The sequence below is a fragment of the Erpetoichthys calabaricus genome, chromosome 12 (assembly GCF_900747795.2).
Source record: "Erpetoichthys calabaricus chromosome 12, fErpCal1.3, whole genome shotgun sequence".
NCBI lineage: Eukaryota > Metazoa > Chordata > Cladistia > Polypteriformes > Polypteridae > Erpetoichthys > Erpetoichthys calabaricus.
Window position 1 is genome coordinate 28,459,157 of NC_041405.2, and position 9,456 is coordinate 28,468,612.

Here is a 9,456-nt window from a genome sequence, read left to right on the forward strand (position 1 = left end):
GAGATCTGAAATTTTTATAAATATATGCAAGTTGTCATATCTTATATACAGAATAGTTTAAACCTGTCCCTATATCTCCTGTACTTGATTCGTTAACATTGCTAGACATATGCTAGCACAACTGCACTTAGTTCTTTGCATATTATTTCTTTCAGTATATCTAAAAAGATGAAATATTGATGGTGTTGGCATTTATAAACTGAAATGAAAAACAGCCACATAAGTTAACATTCCCTTAGGTAACACTGTGTACTGTACATGGTGAAGGCACAATGCAAAATGAACTAAAGCAAGCAAGAACACAGTCACTTTCCAACCTGCTGTTATTAAATCCATCCATCCATCCATCCATCCATCCATCCATCCATCCATCCATCCATCCATCCATCCATCCATCCATTATTGTATCTGCTTACCCATTTCAGGGGACTAAGGACTAGAGCTGACAAACACCAAAATAGACCAAATGGGTTTGTCAGAAGGTGTAAGGGCTCACTTCTCAAAGATGTGCTGATTGTGCAAGTGTACACTAACACCCTAAGCAAAGCAGTAACGAAAAATGTCAATCGAGGCAAAACTGTAATCTTTTATTTGTGCCAGCCTGAAATACAAGATTAACCTTTTAAAAATGAAATTAAATGGAGGATTTGGTAGATTAGAGAATTCAGGACCACATTAACGCCATGAACATTTTTTCATCAGGAATCTTGCACTTTTGAATGGTGTTTCCCTTAAAATGAATTCATTCTGCTCTTATGACACTCTGTATTTACTCATTTTTTTAAATTTGTATATAGATACACAACATGCGCCAGACGCTGTACTATTTTTGGTCATCCCAGATGTTTTTTTGTGAAAGAATGAACGTCTACAGATAAAACAGCAACGTCTCAGGACTGTGTGCTGCGCTGGCTGCTTTTCTGCAAGCATAGCTCAAGGGTGCGGTATGATGGATAGTAAATCTGGGGCCAGGCACATGATCTGTGTGGTGGCCACCACATCCTGCTTATCAATGGATTTTGGGGCATAAGTCACACATCACCAAAGAACATCTGGTTTTTCTTGATTCGAAGCAGTGAGACATGTGTCATGGGATAGCTCAGCCGCTAGTGCAGGGTTCAGGGAGTTTGACTTAGCAGCAATGTCACTGAATTCTAAAGCTCAACGCTTATAGTTGGATGGACTATGTGAAGTAAGTGTGAGGGGAGGAGGTGGATTGTCACTATTTGAGGTACCCCACAAAACAAAGTTTATCACCTTATGCAGATATACTGTACACTCCTAAACACAAAGGTGCCAGAGCGGGTCTTCAGAGCGATGCCATAAGGGAACCATTTTAGGTTCCCATAAGACACATCTGCATTAAGATTCCAGAAAGAACTTTTATGTATTGAGATCTGTAACAGACTCCATTCAGTGAATAAACGTGAATAGAGGCCTACAGATTTGTGAACTAGATAGATAGATAGATAGATAGATAGATAGATAGATAGATAGATAGATAGATAGATAGATAGATAGATAGATAGATAGATAGATAGATACTTTATTAATGTCTTCTAATTTTACAAGGACTCCTGCTGCATACAATAACACAGGTCAAGTTCAGGTTTTCTCAATCTGTTGGTGTCTTATACAGTAGGTAGCCTAACATACATTAGGGATTTCATTTTTCTTTCTTCACATTAGGAAGTTTTTCAAAACACACTTCGTATGCTAAGAATGAAACGGCGCTCGGTCAAGCATTGACTGTACAAGGAACCACACAACCCAGGAAAGATCCACAAAGTGCCATTAAAGAACCAGTTGAGTGTATGTGAATATGCATATTAACATTTGAATTCCCTTTCCAATATATAATGTAATCATTACAATGGGTGGAAACCAACCCTAAGACACAGTTAACCCCTTAATGAGCATTTCAACAATCAATACATTCACTCTTCTCGACTTGTTCAGTCAAATTTGAGGCGCAAGGCCGGAATCCGACTACACTCTTGAAAATTCTTCAGAGTGATGCCAGAGGGGAACCATTTTTGGTTTGCAGAAGGTCCATCCACATGAACGTTTCCAGAAAGACCCATTTATTAGTTCCATAACAGGCTCCGTGCAGTGAATAAGCATGAATAGACGGTAACAGATTTGTGAAACACCAGTGGGCCATGATTTTAAAAAGAGTCTTGCTGTATACAGTAACACAGGCCACAAGTTCAGGTTTTTCTGAAACTGTTAGTGTCCTGCTAGGTAGCTCACCATACATTAAAGATTTCAAGGTTTTCTTTTTTCCCCCCTACATATTAGGAAGTTTTTCAAAGCACAAAGAGCGGGCTTCATATGCAAAGAACCCTTCGCAGAATGAAATGGTGCTTTGTCAAGCAATGGTTCTAAGAGGAACCACACAACCCAGTAAAGAACCACAGAATGCCTTTAAAGAAACAGCAGTTTTTTGAAAGAGTATATGAAGAAGGTGCCAATTCATTGCAGGGTACACTCAAATAAATATCTAACCATCAATTTAGAGTTGCTGCAGTTAATGGATCATAAATACCCTTGGAGAAAAACGTGACACAGACACGAGCAGAATGTGCAAACTCCACAAAGAAGAAGATGTTCAGACTGCGATGAGAGATTGGGAATTCACGGCTGGGAAACAGAAGCGCTGACCACTGTATAGCATAGTGAAGGGATATTTAAAAAATAAACATACAACCAGCTCAACCAAGTATTTAGTGATCAATAACAGGATATCTAATGAAATGATCAAAATGAATCGACGAGCATTCAGTACATTCTTAGCAATTCTGTCTCATTTAACTAATGAACGGTTATCATGTTCTTGTCAGAAATCTCATCACATCATACATCACAAAGAAAATGACAGAATAACGTCAGAGAGATTTTTATTCACTTGTCTCAGGCATAAGCATCCCTTTATTAGATTTTATTTGTTTTTGGTCCCCCCAGGGCAAGAGTGGGCACACTCAATACTGCAGGGCAGGAGTGGCAGCCAACTTGACTGAGCATCACTGATAACTGAAAATGAATGCCCTGCTTAGTCTGATATTTATTTTGTATTTCTTCTGCTTTTATTGCCACATTTCCTTTTTGTTGCTGTGCTTTGTTTCTTGGTTTCTTTTTGTTTTTCCAGATCTTTCTGAAGGCTTCCCATAGAGCTATGAATTTTTAAATGTGTGGACACCCGATTAATTGGTACTTGACATTGACACTGAGGACCATTCATTATGGCGGCTCACCTTTTAGCTGCTATAAGTGATTAGGTGACGTTGTCGTGAAAATAATTACAGTCGTTTCATCTCAAATGCAATTAAAATGTGTTATTATTTTTTCCAAGTGACAAAATTCAACTTATCAGACTTTTTTTTTTAAGTATAAGGAAAGGTAAATATGGGGTAGAAGAAAGCAAGAAATTCCATCACAAGTTCCAAGTAGCTTATGCTTACCAAACAACCACAGCAAAAATGTGCAGCCGTCCACGACTGGTGGGTTTAATCAAATCTGACAGCTTATTTAAGATCTCCGTAATGTTAAGAATTTTAAACCAGAGGGGAAACACTCCTACTACCTTGCTTGCGGTAAGCAAAGTGGAATATTTAGCAATGTGTTGAAGAAAACATTTGCTATAACTATCAAAAGATGGCACGGGGGACCTTCTGGGCATCTTTTACTTTTTCATTTTGAGTATTCTGTGATGTGGTTTTTCACTCTTTTTCTTTACAAGTGACCTAGTAAATCAAAAAATGGCACATATAAAGAAATTCAGTAAAAGTATTCCTAGTCACTCGTGATTATGTTTGTTCAGATTGATTTGTATTAAAATGTGTTTCATCCTGCTTACGATTTTAAGAATGCGGATGCCTGATTCAGGTCGGAAATGGGCATACAAGTTTTAAATTTCAGGCTCTCTGTCTTCACAAGTGCAATAACAATAAAATGACACCTTAGATGTAATTCATCTAAACAGTTTATACTTTTTTTTACAGTTTCAGGAGATGGATGTTTTTTTTTTTAAACTTTGTTGGGTAATTTGTTCAGCTTCTAGAATGCTTCCAGTGCAAAATCAAGGAATTTGATCAGTTTGTTTAATATGGCGTAAAACTGTGTACTCTTAAAAATAATGGTTCTAAAATGGCACTTCACTGGGTTGTGTGGACCCTCATACAGTCCTTGCTTGATATAGAACCCTTTAATTCTGGAAAGGACTGGAAAAAATTCCTAAGATGTGAATGAAACAGAAATCTTTAATGTAAAGTCGACTATTTAACAAGATAGTAAAGGATCTGAGTTATTGAGTACAACGAGCAACCCATTGGCATGTTGCAAATGTGATATTATCCATTCATGGTTATTTATGGAGCATGTAAATCAATCTAAGTAAATATTGATTCTTTTTGGAATCCTTCAAATGGATTGTTCTTTAAGGGGACAAAAATAGTCCCCTATGGAATTGCTCAGAGTACCCATTTTGGAATCTTGATTTTTAAGAGTGTACACTTCTTTTAAGCTGATGGGCTTTCTTTGGGCACTTCAGTGTGTTCCCATATTGTAAAAATGTTCATATCAGTTTAACTGGGAATGCTATAACATCCCAGTATGAACGTGGGTTGGGTTGGACTGGCATTCCGTCTATAACTCTGGATATTGCCTTATACCCCCATTATTTGCTAAGGGTACACCAGGGCTCCCCATGTCTTTAGAATGGAATAAGTGGGTTTAGAACATGAAACAATTGATATAATGCTATTTTAGCTATAGAGAAAAATGACATTATTTCATATGTTTGCTTAGAAGTTTTCAGCCAGTTTCTTGTTTGCCTTGAAATGGGAATAAACTTTTGTTTTAAACTAGGGACTGCATGCATGGTAGCAATAATTATGTAAGCTGAAACATATATATGAGAGTCGGCTTTAACAGATCGAAGCAACACACAAATCTGCAACTATACACACTTTTTATATTATACCATACAGCAAATAGACAGAGTAGACTTATTAAATCTGATGCATTAAGACAGTAATACTTTATTAAGGATACAAACATTAAATAAATAAGCAATACACAAAGCATTCATAGAATGTGATTTATGCAGGATAGCATTTCTTTCTTAATTAATCAATATGTGTTTTAGATAGATAGATAGATAGATAGATAGATAGATAGATAGATAGATAGATAGATAGATAGATAGATAGATAGATAGATTTTAGTATAGTAGGCAGGATAAGATAGATAGATAGATAGATAGATAGATAGATAGATAGATAGATAGATAGATAGATAGATAGATAGATAGATACTGTAGAATTTCACCCTATTGTCATTAACATTCCAATTAAACTTTAAAATGACACGTTCAAATTCTGTAATTATATGAAACTTTCAACTGTGGGTTAACCAAACATGCCCAATGCAATGTTAAAGTGCTACTCTCATTTATATTGTAATCACATTTTAAAATAACATATTCATAATTCAGTATTAATTATACCATGCAAGATTTTTTTAACTTTTAACTATATATGACAACATCTATATTGGGTTTGAAAATGATAAAGCATTTCCATTTTTTTTAAATTTAAAATATGTTCATTTCAAAACAGTAACACTACAGTCTCACTGCATTCTTACTTGGTAGGCTTAATTTACTACTTGAAAAGGTGGCTGAGCACCTGCTATTCCGTTGTGAAAAATAACAGATGGCACTCCCACCAAAACTGCATCATTTACTGAACATTTTCATTGTAACCATGCATGTAAATTCTAGTTTACTGATAAAAGTATTTAAACGTTTGAAGGAAATGCCGCACAAAAAACATTTGTATCTTGTTCTTTGTGAATACCGCTACGATACGTGTAACTACATTCTAAAGTATTACTTAACACAAGAGTCAGATCCACGTAAAAATTTATAATAATAATTTTGCCTTAAGCCTTTATTTTAAAATTTTGTTAAAATTCTGAATCGCGCTCATCTTTGCGTGTAAATTCCGGAAATGTTCACATTGCAGGGACTGAAAAAAAGCCCTAGAGCTTAAAAAAGGATGTTCTTGATCTCATTAGACACTGCTTAAAACAGTACAGTTTTCTTCAAATAAAGCCTTTATAGATTATTTAAAACACATATTTCACAAAGAAACGAATACTTTAATCACCAAAAAACAATAATATATGATAATAACTACGCTCATTACGTGTATTTTTAAAACAAATTCATAGTCAACCTAAATGCAACAGCCTGCATTCAAATGTCATCTACGCCACACAATATGTGAAATGGAGATTTTGTCCGTTAGTAGATAGATAGATAGATAGATAGATAGATAGATAGATAGATAGATAGATAGATAGATAGATAGATAGATAGATAGATAGATAGATGAGTTTCTAGTGATACAGAAACTGAAACGGTACAAAGTAGTAAACAACTGTAAGTGTTATTAAGTTTGATTCATTTCAGACTAAAAAAGTTTTTTGAGTTACTGTGATTTTTGAAAACTGTTCGGTTCATTTCAATTTTAAATGACCCTATTCCATTCACCTAAAGCCAAATAAAAAATGCCAGCAGTACTGTCCACTAACGTCGAGAGAAATGATTGTATTTTAATTATTTGCGCAGTCTATCCTTCTCTATCTCTTTCTCTCTCTCCCTCTCACTTTTCAAGGTTGAAGCCAAATTCTTGCGATGCAGACCAAAGCACACAAATTCCACATAACGTGCGTTTGACCAACTTAATTATAAGTAATAAAATTATATCAGTAAGTAATGAAAGAGCCGTGAAGGACGAGTGAGATTTGAAAGCTTACTTTGTAAACTGCTCCAGTCTCACGGGCGCTGCGTTAGAGATTTCCCATCAGTTCACATCCCAGCCCCCCGATGCCGTCTCGCTTTACTCCAATGAATGCAGGCTCTGTGTTGCGCTCGGGCTTAAAGGCGCTCTTGTTGTATTGAGTTTAGCAGAAAAAAAAGGAAGAAAAGACGCGAAAACTCTTAAAGCGGCAGGGACCTAGCGAAACACTCCCCTTTAGTTGTTTTCTGATTGGTTAAGATGGGAGAAATGGGCGTGGTTAATGATGAAGTCCATAAAAGTGATGGTCTATAGACGTGCGTGGTAATGAAAGAAGAACTACAAAAGTGTAAAATATCTATCTATCTATCTATCTATCTATCTATCTATCTATCTATCTATCTATCTATCTATCTATCTATCTATCTATCTATCTATCTATCTATCTATCTATGACATGTTTACAGAAATAATATGTAAGATGTCAAGTGGACACTAGCTTGGTTCATTCTGTGTTCTCTGTGACACAGATAAAGGTGGTCAATGCAGTCCAATGCAATGCATGCATGCAAGCTTTTTAATATTGTTAAACGTTTTTTGTCTTTTGTTTTAATTAGAATGCTCAATTAGAAACAGCAGCATGTCCTCTGAGACATTAGATTAAATTCAATTCATACAGAATAATTTCTGTACTATGTCTTTGGAATTCTGTAGTTTGACTTCAGCTGATAAGTAGTTATTTTGCAATACTAGCTTTAGTCTATCATAATGAATGATTAGTTACTATAGCTTTGCTATATAATAAATGATGATTAGTTAATTTAAAAGATTATTCATATTATCACTAATGACTAATTACTTTGGACTACTACTTTGGTATTCTTTGTAATACTACAAAGTATTTACTTTGGAAATTTAGCTTAAGTATTGTAAAGTGGTTGACCAGTTATTTTGGAAAACTTTTCAAATTTTATGAAGGATATTTTTCAAACAATAATAGTACAGTTCAAACAATAACTAATAGCTAATTCATTTATAGCAGTAGATAAATAGATAGATGTGAAAGGCACTGTATGATAGATAGATAGATAGATAGATAGATAGATAGATAGATAGATAGATAGATAGATAGATAGATAGATAGATAGATAGATAGAATTTTAGCTTTACTACATTACAACTGATGACTAATTACTTTGGAATAGCAGCCAGTGTCCATGGTGTTGACTACCAGCTTTGTAGTGTCACAAATAACGAGTAGTTACTTTGTAAGTCTGATTTTAGTAATTACTTATTTGGGAAAGCTAGCAATACTTTTATTGAAAATACTGACTGATAACCATGAAATAATATAGCTGTGTCCTATTATAACCAATGGCAAATTTTTATTACAATATATTACAAATGTTTACCAAGTGCCTCTGAACAGTATCTTGAAAATATGAGAAGTAATCAAAATATTTTGAGCTTTATCTATTAGAAAAAAAAAATGTTTTTCAACATAATGCATGCAAACCCTGATATTTTTCATCTAATCTTCACAAACCCATTTTGTACAAGTGAAATAAAGTGTTTTGTCTTGTTTGTGAAAATGCTCTTCTGTATCAGAGTTCTTGACTCATGGAAGTAGCCATTTTAGACTGAGGAGCAGGTCACAACACAGGATCAGGTCTGGAGAATCAAGTTGGAGTGACATCTTTTGAGCCTTGCAACCCATGGACTGTGACTAGCAGCATTGTTTTGAAGTAGAAGATGGACAGTTGACCGCACTGCATTTCCATGATTCACTGCTGAAAGCACCTAAGCAAATCAGTATGGCTGACACCCTCAAAACTGTAAAAAAATATCCCATGATCTTTCTGGCACTGGCATGGATCTTAAATTTCTTAAGTGTTGGGGATTCACCATGCTTCCATCATTTAATTGTTATTTGGATCCTGGGTCAGCATTCTTAGCACCCAGTGTGCAGGATGGGGGGGCAGGGGGGAGCACTGATATAGCGCATTGCTGCACCCACTACATGAAGAATCACCACAGGATCCCAAATTAGGACCCAAGCTCAGCCGTGCAATGGGTAACACCTCAGCACCACACTAATTTGAATGGAATGGAACAATGTGAGGTTTTATGCAGTGGCTGGAGTGCCAATCCTGCCATCAGCCCCCAAGTTTTCCCTGCAAGTTGGAGGACCTGCTTGCAATTTACCATCATACCCAAGATGGAACCATTAGAGGAAGCCTTGCTCAAAATGTGTTGTTCATGAAGAGTGGATTCAACTGACCCATAGCCAATGCTCAGAGTGTTTATTATCTCATGCACCATCACTTTTTCATTCTCCATTACAATGCATTTCAAAGTGGAAACATTTTCTTCTGTTGTTAATGTCAAAAGTATTCTAGATCGTAGGGCAGCTTCAAGAGGTGCCCTGCAAAGATAAAACTTGGTAGCTCATTTCTTGACTGTGTCATGTGATGTGGACGGATCCTGGAACACATTGATTAGATGTGAATGAATCTACCAAAATATATTGAGTGAGAAATTCAATGACAACACAATACATGATTTTGGCATCCATACTGAGTTGGACCTAAAACAAAACTCACACACTTATACACCACAAATTCTAGAAACTTGTAATTCCAATATTTTACTA

At 35.6% G+C, this 9,456-nt stretch overlaps 1 protein-coding gene across 2 annotated transcripts in view; it reads right to left on the reverse strand.

The window, feature by feature from the left end:
* sox10 (SRY-box transcription factor 10) overlaps nucleotides 1-6,978 on the reverse strand; it is a 30,096-nt gene extending 23,118 nt beyond the window's left edge. For both annotated transcript variants that reach the window (XM_028815283.2, XM_028815281.2), the window contains exon 1: nucleotides 6,823-6,978. The gene's annotated coding sequence lies outside the window, so the exon portion shown is untranslated. The remainder of the gene's footprint in view (nucleotides 1-6,822) is intronic.
* Nucleotides 6,979-9,456: the final 2,478 nt, after the last annotated feature.